Below are 15,818 nucleotides of genomic sequence, written 5' to 3'. Positions count from 1 at the left end.
TACAACGGTGGTTTGTTGGCCAATACTCCCCCATTAAGCTCATTCGTGTGTGACGTATATTCTAACTAACTATCGAACAAGGTTCGGGCGTTCACCACGAAGCTTTTCGTTTTTGTTTAACACTTTGACAACACTTTTGTTTTGTTTTTTTTTTGTCTCTCGTCTCAAAATTCTCCTGCTCTTCTATCCTTCTCACTCTCATTTCATATGGGTTTTTGCCGGGAGTATCTTTCTCTCTCTCAACTGGTCGTGTCGTTGTTGCTTTCGATTTTATGCCGTACTCGTATCAATTGGTTTGGCGCCGTGGTTTGGGGGTGGTTTTTGTTTTTGGGAAAAATCTCTGAAAGTTTTTCACATTCGAATGTTTTCGTTGTAAATGAAAAACAGTTGTTGTATCATTCGTTACGGAACTCTCGAGGCGGAAGTATCTGTTGGACACACATTGTCCTGTCGATATGTATCGAAACGAAAATTGAAAATGACCAACAAGTTGTTAAGTGTGTGTGTTTTTCGTATATATTATCATATATATAACGGTAATAATAAATGGATAATGAAAATAATTAACGACAATAAATTTTATGACGTTTATGAAAAGAACGGTTTGAAGATTAGAAATACATTGGAAATTTAAAAAATAAAAGTGTCGGCAAAAGTGCAGTGTCAATAAGTTCCGTATGTTACAAAAAATCACTTAACTTACAAAAAACACACAAAAAAATTGAAATGAAAAATATTGAGAATAAAGAATCAAATAAAAACAAGAAAGGAAAATATATTTATTTGGATTTAAGGAGAGAGCTGCAAAAAGTTACGAATTTTAAAAATTCGTGAATAAATAATTTCGTGGAATTTTGTGTCCTGTAAGTCAATTTTTGAATAATTTAATTTTGAAACAAATATTTTAATATACTTGCGAATATTTAAAAAAATCCGAATTTCTAATTTATTAATTATTTTATTAAATAAAAAATCAGTTATTACAATTGTAAATAAATTATAGATTAAATGTATGAACACTTTTTCTTATGTTAATCAATGGACATCAACCATCTGTTTCAAGGCAGCGATAATAATTTTTGGAATAAACAAAAAATATTTAACTTCATAACAATTATTGGAAAATTAAAGAAAAAATTCCTATGAGTAAAAACTCAACAAGTGGATAGCGTCCATATGTGAACAATATCTGAACAAACAATGATTCCCATGGTGTGTAACAAAAATCTACAAATCGTTGCAAGTCTCATAGAATTGTTATTTTAAACATAAAATAATAAAAATACCAAATTCGATTGTAAATTGAAGTTATGTGTTGGAAAGAATTTAAATTAGCATGTTACAAAATTTTGTTTTTTCAAAATAGTCTGGCTTAATCCCATTGTTGTTGTTTTAATATTTTAAAACAACTATTTTATTAGTGGAAAAGATTTGGCATTGTTCGCCAAGGGGTAAGGCAGGGAATACTATAGTTTCGATCCACGCCACTGGATCTCATCAGTTCCCTTGTTTCTTGTTTGTGGATATTCTCCACCGAAATTATTTTTCAATAACTTCTTCAACAAGAAACTTTTTATACCCAAACATCAATCGTCAGCTCGAAGTGTAAAGGTAAGCAAAGAGAAAAGTTCAATGAGAAGTTTTTCCTTGGCAACCTCATACAACTCCGACGAAAGTGTCTGCGAAAACAATTCAAACCTCTTCCACTTGTATGTGTCGTCGAATTTCGACGAATGCACACACCAAAATTTGGTTGGTCTGCTTTACAGCAAAAACAACACAAAATATATATAACTAGGGTAACACCAAGTTATGCAGCCCCAAACCATGTTTCATATTTTTTCCCAAGAAAACTGCAATTCTCTTTACGAGATCTGTTTTTCATCTGCTTTTTTATTGAAAAGTATTGTTTTGATAATGATCACCTACGAAATATTTTTTGTTGCAAAGGCGATTTGCGGTGCTAACATTACCTTGGAAGAGAATCGATCATCATATATTTTGTGGGTTGATTATGTATCTAATTTATAAAAAAAAAACAAGTAAGAAAAGCGTTAAGTTCGGCCGGGCCGAACTTTTTTTTCCCTCCACCACGAACTGTATTGAAGTGAATTCCAAAAATTCCGAAAATTGGGAGATATTGTCCTATGGGGTCATTTCGGTGGGATATTGAGGTCACAACCTTCAAAAGACCGAAAATCAGGAGGTATCGTTCTATGGGGGCTATACTAAGGCGTGGACCTATACCTACAAATTTCTGGGGGAAAGTTTTGTACCCACAACGAAGACTAATTGCAACATTTCAGTCATTTCGGTGTGATAATGAGGCTAAAAACTTCAAAATACCGAAAATGGGGTGGTATCGTCCTACGGGGACTATATCAAAACGTGGACCTATGTAAACATTTTATGGTGGAAATGTTTCTTAGCCTCTGGAAACACAAAATACAAAGTTACAACCGATTCTGTGGTCAAATGGGACTAATGTATTCAAAAGATTGCAAAGTGAGGGGTACTATATACGGGGTGTTATATGGGGCCTATACCAAAACGTGGACCAATATAAACAAACTTTGGTAAAAATATTTTTCAGCCTCTGAAAACACATAATACCAAATTACAACCGATTCGGTGGTCAAATGGGACAACTATCTTAAAAATTCCTTAAAACGACGACGCGTCACGCGTCACTTTGTACGGGGGCTATACGAAAACGTGCACCTATATAGCCCGCTTTCAGTACCAAAGGTCCTACGTACATATAATAGATTTTATCAACATTTCATCCACCTACTTCAATATATGACAAACTTAATATACCCCCCATCTTATGGTGAAGGGTATAAAAAAAACAAGTAAAAAAGTATCAGCTTTGCCGACAGAGATATACCCTCAGATCGAATGTTAGGGTCTTTTCAGAAATTCGTAGCTCTTTTTGGACATTTGAACCTGCCGCCAACAATGTGGATTAGGATTAAAGTTCAAAAGTTTTGCGGAGAAAGTACTTAAAGTAATGGACCGACATAGTCCATTATGGAAGTGGATATTATTTTGGGAGTCATATCCTTTCCATAGTAATTTCAGTGGGTCATCGTATAACTTTTATATCAGGATGCCAGGAAGCATGGACTTGTATACGGAAAACATAATATCGCAGGACGCATCGGTATACAAATAATATTCGAACAAACCCTAAACTGCACTTAGACTCTAATGTTGAACATTTGTGGGGGAGGTGCCCTAAGGAGAGAACCGATATGGGCTAGTTTAGAAGTTAAACTAAATTTTGACAAAATGTTAGGAGACCCAAAGTTTGGACCATATTGATTGCCCCGTTTTATTGCCATTTCTTAAATAAAGGGGGGGGGAGGGTAGTACCGTATGTTGTGGACCAGTAATGGCAATCTTCGACCTGAAACTAAATTTGGGCAAAATATGACGAAGCCCAAATTTGGACCAAATCGGTTGATTAGTTCGATAGTTATCGTGCACTACATCCACTATGGTAACATAGGGGTTTTTACACCTTTCGGGCGGATTTCTCAGGAAGTATGGACTTGCCCCTTTAAAAACGTTTACCGTCGTAATTGAAGCAGCGAATACAAGTTACTTCAACGGAAATACATATCCGAAATTTTGTGTGGGAATTACCTGAAGTAGTAGGCAAATATAGTCCATATTCAAACCTGATCTATTTATATCTAGTAAATATATTAGGGTGTGCTTCAACCACTACACGCAGAAAAATATATGTTAGAAATATGTTTGGATCCAAACAAATGTTTTTTTTTTTTTGGGACTGATTGCAAACAAATATATGTTTGGATCCAAACAACATTTTGTAACATATCTCAATTTAATATGTGTGGGTACCCACATATTTTTTATGTTAGAACATATTTTTTATGGGTGGAGAGGATTTTGGTCAAAGAGAGTAACAGGGCTCTCGCAGCTGCGGTATTCCCAAAGCAAAACATATCAATGGAAAAAAGAAAAGACCACCTTTACCATTGTTTTACTTGAATTGTAATTACGAATATCGCAGCTTTGGGTGCATTTCAAAAAAAGCTACCTATAATAATCAAATTTATATTGGTCCCAATTGCATAACCAAAAGTGGTCAAATACTAGAAAAAAAATATGCTCCGATTTCAAAATTTCCAATTTGTGGAATTTGATTTCCAGATCAGAGTTAGTGCAAAATACGCTAAGCTATCTTAGTTTAAATACCTTCAATTATCTGATTTAATGTCAAATCGTCGTTATCATGCTTAAGTGTTCCATACGCCATTTTCCCGTTTTGAGATAATTTCATTTTAATGTTTTGCGTCGCAGCTGCGTACAGCTGACTAAAGAAAATATTTATATTTTTGATTTGAATTTTTAATAATAGTATATAGAATATATTTGTAAAACTATAGAAGAATATATATTGGAATATACAAGTTATAGAGAATTTTTGACGATTTGTTCCATATCCACACTTATGACACAAATGTGAAATATTGTACACCATATGGAACAAAGTGAACATTTTTTTCATGTTTGCCTCAACAAACTAAAAGTTTCTAAATCGAAAATTAAAGTTCTAATTTTTGAAATGTGTTTTTAAACTTGTAAGTTTTTAAAATATTAATTTCACAACTGAAAAAAAGTATGCTTTCGCGTCGAGGCGTGGATATCTCGGAAACTAGAGCAGTCAGGAGAAAGCCGACCAAAAATTCAAAAAGAGCATACCAGAAAACCGTAGAAAGCACCTGTATCTCAAAAAGTCAAATATGGCGTATGGAACACTTAAGCATGACACCGACGAAACACCTTTGCTTCTTTTCTTCTTCTTCTTCTTTTCTTCAAAGCTTTCAATCAGTACCAAGAAGATTGTCGACAGTAGTCAAAGATAAAATTATTAAAATTAATTATGTTGGTTCAATTAGCCCTAAGTATAGATGGGATTCTACCCGCTATATATCCAAAACATGGGTGTTTATTTGGGTAAATCGAATTTTATTTTGAAATCAAAGTTTTGTTTTTCTGTCATACAGAAAATCAACTCATTTGTATCTTAAAAAGAAGTGTTTACTAGCGAAAACCTAATGCACAGGGACAGTGGTGCAGGATATCACATAGTCGGCCCAGTCCCGACTATATCCCTTGCTCACTTGTTTCTCCACCACAGTTATTTTTCAATAATTTCTGCAAAAAAATGGTGGTAATAGTAGTAATTATATTAAACATTTTTCCAATTTTCACACAAAAGTTTTGATCCATATAACCTGCTAAATACGGTTAGCTACACAAAAAAAGCAAGGGGTTCTGAAGCACCAATACCTATGGTTTTTATACCCTCCACCATAGTATGGAGGGTATATTAAGTTTGTCATTCTGTTTGTAACACATCGAACTAATCATTTGCGACCCTATAAAGTATATATATTCTTGATCAGGATAAAATTCTAAGACGATCTAGCCATGTCCGTCTGTCCGTCTGTCTGTCCGTCTGTCCGTCTGTTGTAATCACTCTAGCGTCCGCAATAATTGAGATAGAGTGCTGAAATTTTGCACCCGAGGGTCTTTTTTCCATAGGCAGGTCAAGTTCGAAGATGGGCTATATCGGTCCACTTTTTGGTATAGCCCCCATATAACGGTACCTCCGGATTTGAGGTATTTTGACGTTCTTCGCCACATTTGCAGACCGAATTAGCTATAATTTGGGATTTAGGGTTCCTAGTGATCAACAAACTTATATCCTAAAGGATATGGGCATAGGTCCATGTTTTGGTATAGTCCCCATATAACGGTACCTCCCGATTTTCGGTATTTTGAGAATTTTAACCACAATTTGTAACCGAAATATCTGCAATTTGACATTTGAGGTTCTCAGTGGTCATGAAATATCTCCACCAAACATCGTCAACATAGGTTCATGTTTTGGTATAGCCCCCATATAACGGTACCTCCCGATTTTCGGTATTTTGAGAATTTTAGCCACAATTTTTAACCGAAATAGCTGTAATTTGACATTTGAAGTTCTCAGTGGTCATAAAACATCTCCAACGAAACATCGTCTACATAGGTCCATGTTTTGGTATAGCCCCCATATAACGGTATCGCCCCTTTTAACGGTATTTTGAGAATTTTATCTGCAATTTTTAACCGAACTAGCTGTAAAGATCGGTATTTTGAGAATTTTAGGTACAATTTTGTCTATTCAAAAATAATCGTCAATAAAGGTCCATGTTTTGGTATATCCTCCCATATAACTGTACCTCCCGATTTTCGGGAATTTTCAGTGGTCACGAAATTTCTTCACTAAAATTCGTCAACATTGGTCCATTTTTGAGGGTCTACATTGTTTTGATGAAACTACCCTCAATTTGACTCTTGAAGTTCCCTGCAGCTATAAAACTTTTCCGCCAAAAAATTTAAAGATAGGTTGACTCTTTGATATAGCCCCGTAGATGGTACCTTTCCCCTAGCTGAACACATTTTTTTAGATTAGATCAGATAACACTGTGCAACAAAATGGAGGTGAAAGTCTGGGGCACGGAAAATTCCTCTTGGGGAAGAAAGGCCTTGGTGAGTATATTATGAACCCCGAAGGACAGATCCGCCGTGAGTCGAACTTCCGCGTTATGTCGTGATGAAATTTTTGTTAGAGACCCTGTGTGCCGTCAGGAATTAGCGTTATATCTTTGTTCACCGTTGCTTAAGTGCTCTACAAAAACAACAAACAAAACTTGCAAAACCTTCATCATGCTATAACGCGGAAGTTCGAATCACGGCGCATCTGTCCTTCGGGGTTTTTAATATACACACACCAAGGGCTTTCATCTCCAAAAGGAATTATCTCTGTCCCAACATTTGTGTTCACAGTGTAATTTAAACAATAGTGGGAGGCAGTAGGAGTCTAACCATTGTCGAAAAGTTGTTCCACCTAAAATTGTAAAAGGACTCTAATTATTCCATTTTAATTAAGACTACTTTATGGTGGAGGGTATAAAAAGTTCTGCCCGGCCGAACTTAACGACTTTTTACTTGTTCTAAGATCACTTCGTGAAGTGATCAACGGACACAACTCCCAAAACGATTTTGGGAGTTATGTCCGCCTTGGTTTGTGGACATAACTCCCAAATTCTTTGGGACATAAGTCCAAATGGGAGTTATGTCCGTTTTTAAAATTTAAGTGATTTTTATAAATTTAAAAATTTATGTAATTTTTTATAGAACTTTTATATAATCAACATAGTTATGATGATTCTCTGCATAGTGGAGACGCATAGCAGTGGGAGTACTTAATTTGGTTTGCATATGCGGCTACGAGAGTTTTTGAATGTTTCTGTTGAATTCACATTTAAACGAATTCGTCGGCCACATTTATTCTTGAGCTTGAGTCGTCATAAAATTGGGGAAGAGTTCTCAGCTTCAATGCAAAGAACTAAGAGAACTGATGAGTCCAAGTGGCGTTAGACGAAACTAGAATTATCTGCCCTTCCCTAAAGTAAATCAATTTTAACTACACCCACTTTAAAAACTTGTTGTTTTTAAAATTTGAAAACAACAAATATCTGATTAAGCGGGCTTACTTAAAAAATAAAAAGTAAACACACATCACAACAAAACTGCCAAAGTGAATCTTTTATATAATAATGAATTTATATAATTTATAATTGATTTAAAATTTTTAGGAAAATTAAGTACAAAATAAGTAGAAGCCAATACAAAACGAACTGTATTCAAAATTTGCCCTCAAACCTATTTTAAACGAAAAATTCTGCCTACAGGAAAATAGAAAGTAAAAAATAAAAATGTTTTGTTAAAATTCGCAAACACATTCTGAAAAACGAAAAACACCGCAAAATATTAAAAAACCGCGCGATTTTTTACAAAAATATTTTCACAATTTAAGAAGTTTTGCGCTGCAGGCAAAAAATATTTTTGAAAAATTGCGCGATTTTATTCAAAAATATTTTTACAATTTAAAAATATAAAAAGTTTTTTTTAAAAATATTCAAATACTTTTTGAAAAACGAAAAGCGGCGCAGTCGAAAATATTCGCGCGATATTTTACAAAAATATTTTCACAATTTATAAAGATAAAAAGTTTTAAAAAATATTATATATATATAGTCGAAAATATTTTTAAAGAAAATGGCGCGATTTTTTACAAAAATATTTTCACAATTTAAAAAGATAAAAAGTTTTTAAAAAAATATTCAAATACATTCTGAAAAACAAAAGGCGCTGCAGTCGAAAATATTTTTGAAAAAATTGCGCGATTTTTTACAAATATATTTTCACAATTTAAAAAAATACAAAGTTTTTAAAAAATACATTCTGAAAAACGAAAAGCGATGCAGTCGAAAATATATTTAAAAAAATCGCGCGATTTTCAAATATATCCTGCGCCGCATGCGAAAATATTTTTATAAAAATCGCGCGATTTTTTACAAACATATTTTCACAATTTAATAGATAAAAGTTTTTGCAAAAATATTCAAATTCTTTCTGAAAAACGAAATGCACCACAGACGAAAGTAGCATTTCGGGCATGATTTCGTTTTTAAATTAGGTCTTCTCAAATGTATAAGTCTGCTTAAATTCTAACTTTTACTCTAAAATTAAAAAAAAATATGTAACTATTAATTTCAAAATTAAGCAAAGAAATAATTTATAAATTAAGAAAAAAAGTCGTTGGGAATTACGTCCGCGATTTTTTGGGTGTTATGTCCGCTTTGGTTCACGGACATAACTCCCAACGAATTTTGGGAGTTGTGTCCGCAAAACACAGCGGGCATAACGCCCAAAATCGTTTTGGGACTTATGTCCGGGCACCGATTTTGTAACGGCAACTATAGAGAAAAATTACTTTCTTGGATTTTCAACGTTAAACGGGCATTACTTCTACATTTCTTAAAAATCGGTAAATGACTTATTAAGTTACAGTGGTTGAAGTGTGGAAAAAAACAAGAAAAATAATTTTCCTAGAGCCTTATGTTGCGTAGAATACACCAAATAATGTAATATTTTTTTAAAGGAAATTATGTTAGCTTTCGAAAATGAGAACAAGTAGGAAAAGCGTTAAGTTCGGTCGGGCCGAACTTTTTATACCCTCCACCACAAATTTCAGTCATTTCGGTGGATTAATGTGGCCACAACCTTCAAAATACCGAAAATCATAAGGTACTGTTCTATGTGGGCTATATGATGGCGTGGACCTATACCTACGAATTTCTGGGGGAAAGTTTTATACCCCAAACGAAGACTAAATACCAAATTTCAGCCATCTCGGTGTGATAATGAGGCCAAAACCTTCAAAATACCGAAAATCGGCAGATATCGTCCTATGGGGGGTATATCAAAACGTGGACCTATATAAACATTTTATGGTAGAAATGTTTCTTAGTCTCTGGAAATGCAAAATACAAAGTTACAACCGATTCTGTTGTCAAATGGGACTAATACATTCAAAATATATTAAAATGACACGTACTTTATATGGGGCGTTATATGGGGGTAATACCAAAACGTGGACCTATATAAACCAACTTTGGTAGGAATGTTTTTTGGCCTCTGGAGACACAAAATAACAAATTACAACCAATTCGGTGGTAAAATGGGACAAACATCTTAAAAATTCCTTAAAACGACGACGCGTCATTGGAGGCTATACGAAAGCGTGGACCTACATAGCCCGCTTTCAATACCAAAAGTATACATATAATAGATTTTCCCAAAATTTTATCCACCTACGTCAATCCGTTCGGACCCTAGAGTTATTTCCACAGACGGACAGACGGACGGACATGGCTATGTCGATGTAGAATTGCACGCTGTTCAAGAATATATACATATATATATAGTTTGTGGGGTCTACAATGATTATTTCGAGTAGTTACAAACGTAGTGACAAACTTTATATACCCCCATCCTATGGTGGAGGGTATCAAAACTAACAAAATCGTTTGAAAAATAAATTAGTAACGAAATTTTTTGTGTTTCAACTTTTTGTATTTTATGCATGCCCGTCCCTCCGTCCGTCTGTGGTAATCGCCCTAGTGTTTGCGGCCACTTCAACTTCGAACATGTACTATATCAGTCCACTTTGTGGTATAACCCCCATATAACGGCACCGCCCGATTTCAGGTATTTTGACCTTTTAAACTACATTTTCAAAACGAATTAGCCATAATGATCACCAATGATAAAAACCGCTTTATAAAATCACTTTACGAAGTGATGTGAAAAAACCATAGGTATTTTCGTCTTCCCTGGACTCCAACAAAAACGAAACCCTGCATTTTTGTAGCACAGTGACATTAACACAAATTTGTAGCACAGTGATATTATCTGATCATCACATTGTCATAAACTGGAACCATATTCAAAAGTGCATCAGACTATCAGTGCGACCTACAAACGTTAATATTTTTCGATCATTACTAATAACTGTAGGTGTCTGTTCTGATACAAACCCGACCTCTATACAAAATTTCGTAACGATCGGGCCCATAATTGCGGAGGGACACATATCGCTAAATTACTTTATCTCGTTGAGATATGTAACATGGCTGGTCTGCGGCGAAAATTTACATAGATTCTCATTGTGTAGTGCAGGGTATAAAATTATATTGAAATTACTTTAGATATGGATATTGCTTCCATATCAGTCTACTTCTTGCGCGGCCTTCCCCACAAATGTTCAAGAAATGTAGCTTAAATGATGTGTACGATAACTCTTGAACGGATCAATCTATTTGGTGCAACTTTTAATCCCCACAATATGTCTTCGAAACAAAGATCAGATTCGAATCAAGTAAATTCCATAAAACTGTTCAAATATTTTCCGAACTGACAAGACAGAGCTTTACACATGGTGAACATTATTCCAAAGGTTCATTGAGTTTCTATATCGAACATCACCGTCGGGTACATTATTCACAAAAGTTCAAAATTGTCGTTTTATTATAGTTTAAGGGTTGTTCGAGGATTGTTTTAAAAAGCAAAAAAAATGTACGGTGACAAATTAAAATGGATGTTTGACACCAAAACTTCCCAAGTGGATAGTGTGGATATATATACCTCTGATTCGTTTAAAAAACTTTAGTTAATGTTGCACGTCACATTTGATATGTTTTGCACCTACCCACTACTTAACTTCATAGAAAAAAAACTATAGACCAAATTCACCTTAACCAACAGTTTTAATCATTAAATTCCCCATACTCCCTTCTAAAACCAAAAACAAAAACAAAAAACTATACATCTGTCGTGTTGTAAACTAATTATTTGACAAAACAATTGTTGCTCTGTTGGTGCATGTTTCAAATAGCTAAATGTAGGTACATAATGATAATGTAAGCGATGATGAACATCAATTCATCATCATGAGGTTACAATGCCACCAACAACGTCATTCATCATCATTACTGTCATTAATTTCTTTCTACACTCTCATCGGCATCAGCAACAGCTTCTATTAAAGTGACGAGCGAACGAAAAACTAAATAAAAATTAAACTTTTATCCATTCAATGTTCTGTGTGTGGGAGTTAAAGTTTATTGCGATTCTCATCGCAATTGAATTGATCGGTTAGTTGTTTGACAACCTAATTTTTGTTTTTCGCTAACATACACACGGACAAACACACACACGCTGATCCATTGTCATTGAAACAATTGAAGATAGCAATGTTTAGATATTGAATGAATACACAGTTGAAGTTCAAAAAGTTCATGATTTTCATGCCATGAAAATTTTCATTTTTTTTATTTAATAAAAACTGTGTAGGGCATTTCAAATTGTTCTATAGAGACAAGGTCCCAAGTCCCTGAGAAAGGAGATTTATATTGAATTAATTTTACTCGTCCTCAATAGAAAAAAGTTCGCAGTAAATAATGACTAAATTAAAATTAATCTTATCACAGGCTTCAAATCAACGATGTCTGAGTTAGAATCTATTTTCTTTTCATACGATTTCAAATATTCGTTTGTCACAAATATCCTCCAGCACTAACATATACTCGTATATAATACTAGCTGAACCCGGTGCGCTTGGCTACCCCGAATAAGGTAAAATATATTTTGATACATTTATTTGTTGGCCAATTTTCGTCGCACATTCCAACTTTTATTAAAATCGGGTAAATATAGCGTGTTTAATGCATAAAATACATGAAATCGGCCGAAAATATATATGGGGACTATATCCACATCTGAACCGATTTCAATATAATTTGGAAAATTTATTTCTAGACCAAATTCCTTCACACATCCAAAATGTGGAGACATTATCTGTTACCATTCTATAGAAATTTGCATAAAAGTCTTTCCAATTCTGATCCAATATCATATACTCTGAAATTTTCAGAAAGATCGGCTTAGCGGTTTTTGAGCCCATAAACTTCAAACGCTTCTATGGGGGATATAGGAACCCGCGGACCTATACTGATAATTCACTTCCAGAATATTTTATAACCCCATGGAAGACTAAATAACAAATTTCAGTCGTTCGGCGGGATATTGACGTCAAAACCTTCAGAATTACGAAAATCTGGAGGTATCGTTGTATGGGAGCTATATCGAAACGTGGAGCTATACCGAGGAATTTCAGTCAGAAAGGCTATTACCTCCAACAAAGACTAAATTTCAAATTTATGACACCTTCCGTCAAAATACCGAAAATCGGGAGATACCGTTTTATGGCGGCTATATGCAGACGTGGACATATACCGACAAATTTCTGGGAGAAAGTTTTCGGTGGGTTGCTTGGCCATAACCGTCACAATACCGAAAATCGGGAAGTACCGCTTTATGGGGGCTATATGAAGGCTTGGACCTATACCGATAAATTTCTGGGAGAATGTTTTATACCCCTAACGAAGATTAAGTACCAAATTGAGCCATTTCGTTGTGATAATGAGGCTAAAACCTTAAAAATATCGTTATATGGCTATATGATAGCGTGGACCTATTCCGACAAATGGAAGGTTTAGTATCCCAATTGAAGACCAAGTACCAAATTTCAGTCATATTTCGGTAGAATATTGAGGCCACAACCTTCAAAATACCGGAAATAGAGAGGTACCGTTCTATGGGGGCTACACTAAGGCGTGGACCTGTACCGACAAGTTTCTGGGGGAAAGTTTTATACCCCCAACGAAGACTAAGTACCAATTTAAAGCGATTTCGGTGTGACAATGAGTCTTAAACCTTAACAAGTAAAAAAGTGTCAGTCGGCTTTGCCTCAGCCAATGTGAAGTGAAACTTTCATCTACGCACACATCGAATGTATTTAGGGTCTCTTCAGAATTTTGTGGCCCTTTTTGAAAATTTGAACTTGCCGACAAAAATGTGGATTAGGGATTAACTGCACTAAGACACAAATGATGAACTTTTGTGGGGGAGGTACCCTTAAGGAGGAGCGATATGGGCCATTTTAGAAGTTAAACTAAATTTTGACAAATATTTAGGAGATCCAAAGTTTGGACCAAATTGGTTGCCCCATTCAAGCGATATCGTCCTAGCATTTTAGTGACATTTTTTAAATATTGGGGAGAAATACCGGAAGTTGTGGACCGGTAATGCCCCATGAAATTAAATTCGGATAACATATGACGAAGACCAATGTTGGACCAAATCGGTAGAACAGTTCGAGACATATGGTGACATAGGGTTTTTTAAAACTTTCGGGATATTTTCCCAAGAAATATGGACTTGCCCTTGAAAAAACTTCCAAAGTCGTAATGGAGGTAGTGAATGCAAATCGCTTCAACAAAAAATCAAAGTGATTCGAGAGCAGGTCTTAAAGTGAACTTATCCGAAATTTTGTGTAGGAGGTACCAGAAGGAGTAGACAAATATAGTCCATATTCGAACCTGATCTCTATCTGGCAGATATATTAGGATGTGCCGAGTATGGGTTACATCGGCCACTCCCTTCAAGAGTTATCGTGCGCACATTTTTTTCGAACATTTTTGAACTTTTGTGAGGAAGGTACCTGAAGGAGTGGACCGACATGGTTTATCTTGGAACTTAAACTATGTTGGACAAAATATTACGATGGCCAAATTTGGGAGCGAATTGGCAGATCTGTTCGAGATTTATCTTCCGCTCCAACCACTACACACGGTGTCAGGGACGTACGCAGGATTTCATTTCGGGGGGGGCCCAACTTGACCAAAAATCATGAAAATTAAAAATGTTGTGTGTCGTTACGTATATTATGTATATTCAATATTGCCACAAAGTATATACATTCAAAAGAGAGAGATCACAATATTTTAGATACAAGATTGAAATTTGGAACTGATTATAATATATTAGTCCTTGGATGAACCATATCAGACCACGTTCGGCATAGTTTCCTTACAAAAGTTTTTAACCAAATTCTCCAACAGAACTGAAGCAATAACTAAAAAATCTTTCAAATTAATATTACCCATATAGATGTACGTTTTGGTGTATCCCAGAATTTTCAACCACATTAGCTCTTATTTGACATTTTGGTTTCTTAATCCCGCAGCGAGTAGCTTTCGAAATATTTTCTATATTCGAGGCTATTGGCATAGTTTTTAAAAATATCGTCAGTAATATGGATTTTGGAAATCATTTTGATTGCAATCGCGAATATGTCGAATAGATATATACATTTTTTGGAAGATATAAACAGTTCCATCTGAACATAACGCCGTATCTTCTCTATCACACACTAACTTCAGTGCCATTAAAAACAGTTTGGCATTATTGTAAGAAAATAATATTCTTTAAGTGCATAAAAACACCAAAACTTTACTATTTTACCAGAAGTGATAGAGTCCGTGAAAGCCAACTATGAAAATTCATAACTTTTGTTTTCTGGAAAACAAGTAAAAAGTAACAGTCGGGTTTGCCTACAGAGATATACCCTCAGCCTGTGTGAGTTGAGACTTTTATAAATAGACAGATCGAATACGGGCAAGAAAGCCAATTTTTTTCAATGAATTGTATAGCGAAGAAGTTTCAGAATTTACCCCCTGTTTTTATACCCTCCACCATAGTATGGAGGGTATATTAAGTTTGTTTTTCCGTTTGTAACGCATTGAAATACTCATTTGCGACCCTATAAAGTATATATATTCTTGATCAGGGTAAAATTCTGAGTCGATCTGTGCACGTCAGTCCGTCCGTCCGTCCGTCTGTGGTAATCACTCTAGCATCCACAAAAATGGAGATAGGACGCTGAAATTTTGGGAAAATGCGTCTTTTGTTTGCATGCAGGTCAAGTTCGATGATGGGCTATATCGGTCCACGTTTTGGTATAGCCCCCATATAACGGTACCCCCCGATTTACGGTATTTTGACGGTTTTAGCTACATTTTCAGACCGATTTAGCTATAATTTGGCATTTAGGGTTCTTAAGTGTAAATAAACTTATATACCAAAACTTGCGAACATAGGTCCACGTTTTGGTATAGCCCCCATATAACGGTACCCCCCGATTTACGGTATTTTGCCGTTTTTAGCTAAATTTTCAGACCGATTTAGCTATAATTTGACATTTAGGGTGCTTATGTGCCAATAAACTTATATAACAAAAGCAGTGGACATAGGTCCACTTTTTGGCATAGCCCCCATATAACGGTACCCCCCGATTTTCGGTATTTTGACGTTTTTAGCTATATTTTCAGACCGATTTAGCTATAATTTAACATTTAGGGTGCTTATGTGCCAATAAACTTATATAACAAAAGTTTTGGACATAGGTCCACGTTTTGGTATAGCCCCCATATAACGGTACCCCCCGATTTACGGTATTTTGACGTTTTTAGCTACATTTTCAG

The 15,818-nt window shown here is 35.1% G+C and overlaps 1 long non-coding RNA gene across 1 annotated transcript in view; it reads left to right on the top strand.

The window, feature by feature from the left end:
- The first annotated feature begins 369 nt into the window (after positions 1 to 369).
- The window catches only part of LOC141396387 (uncharacterized), a 118,503-nt gene continuing 103,054 nt past the window's right edge, over positions 370 to 15,818 (top strand). Inside the window, exon 1 of the long non-coding RNA XR_012411151.1 lies at positions 370 to 863. This is a non-coding gene — a long non-coding RNA (uncharacterized lncRNA). The remainder of the gene's footprint in view (positions 864 to 15,818) is intronic.

The sequence above is a fragment of the Musca autumnalis genome, unplaced genomic scaffold, assembly GCF_047663935.1.
Source record: "Musca autumnalis isolate F117 unplaced genomic scaffold, ASM4766393v1 scaffold_3, whole genome shotgun sequence".
Taxonomy (NCBI): domain Eukaryota; kingdom Metazoa; phylum Arthropoda; class Insecta; order Diptera; family Muscidae; genus Musca; species Musca autumnalis.
Note: the sequence above shows the minus strand (reverse complement) of the source record. Positions and strands in the feature narration are given on the sequence as shown.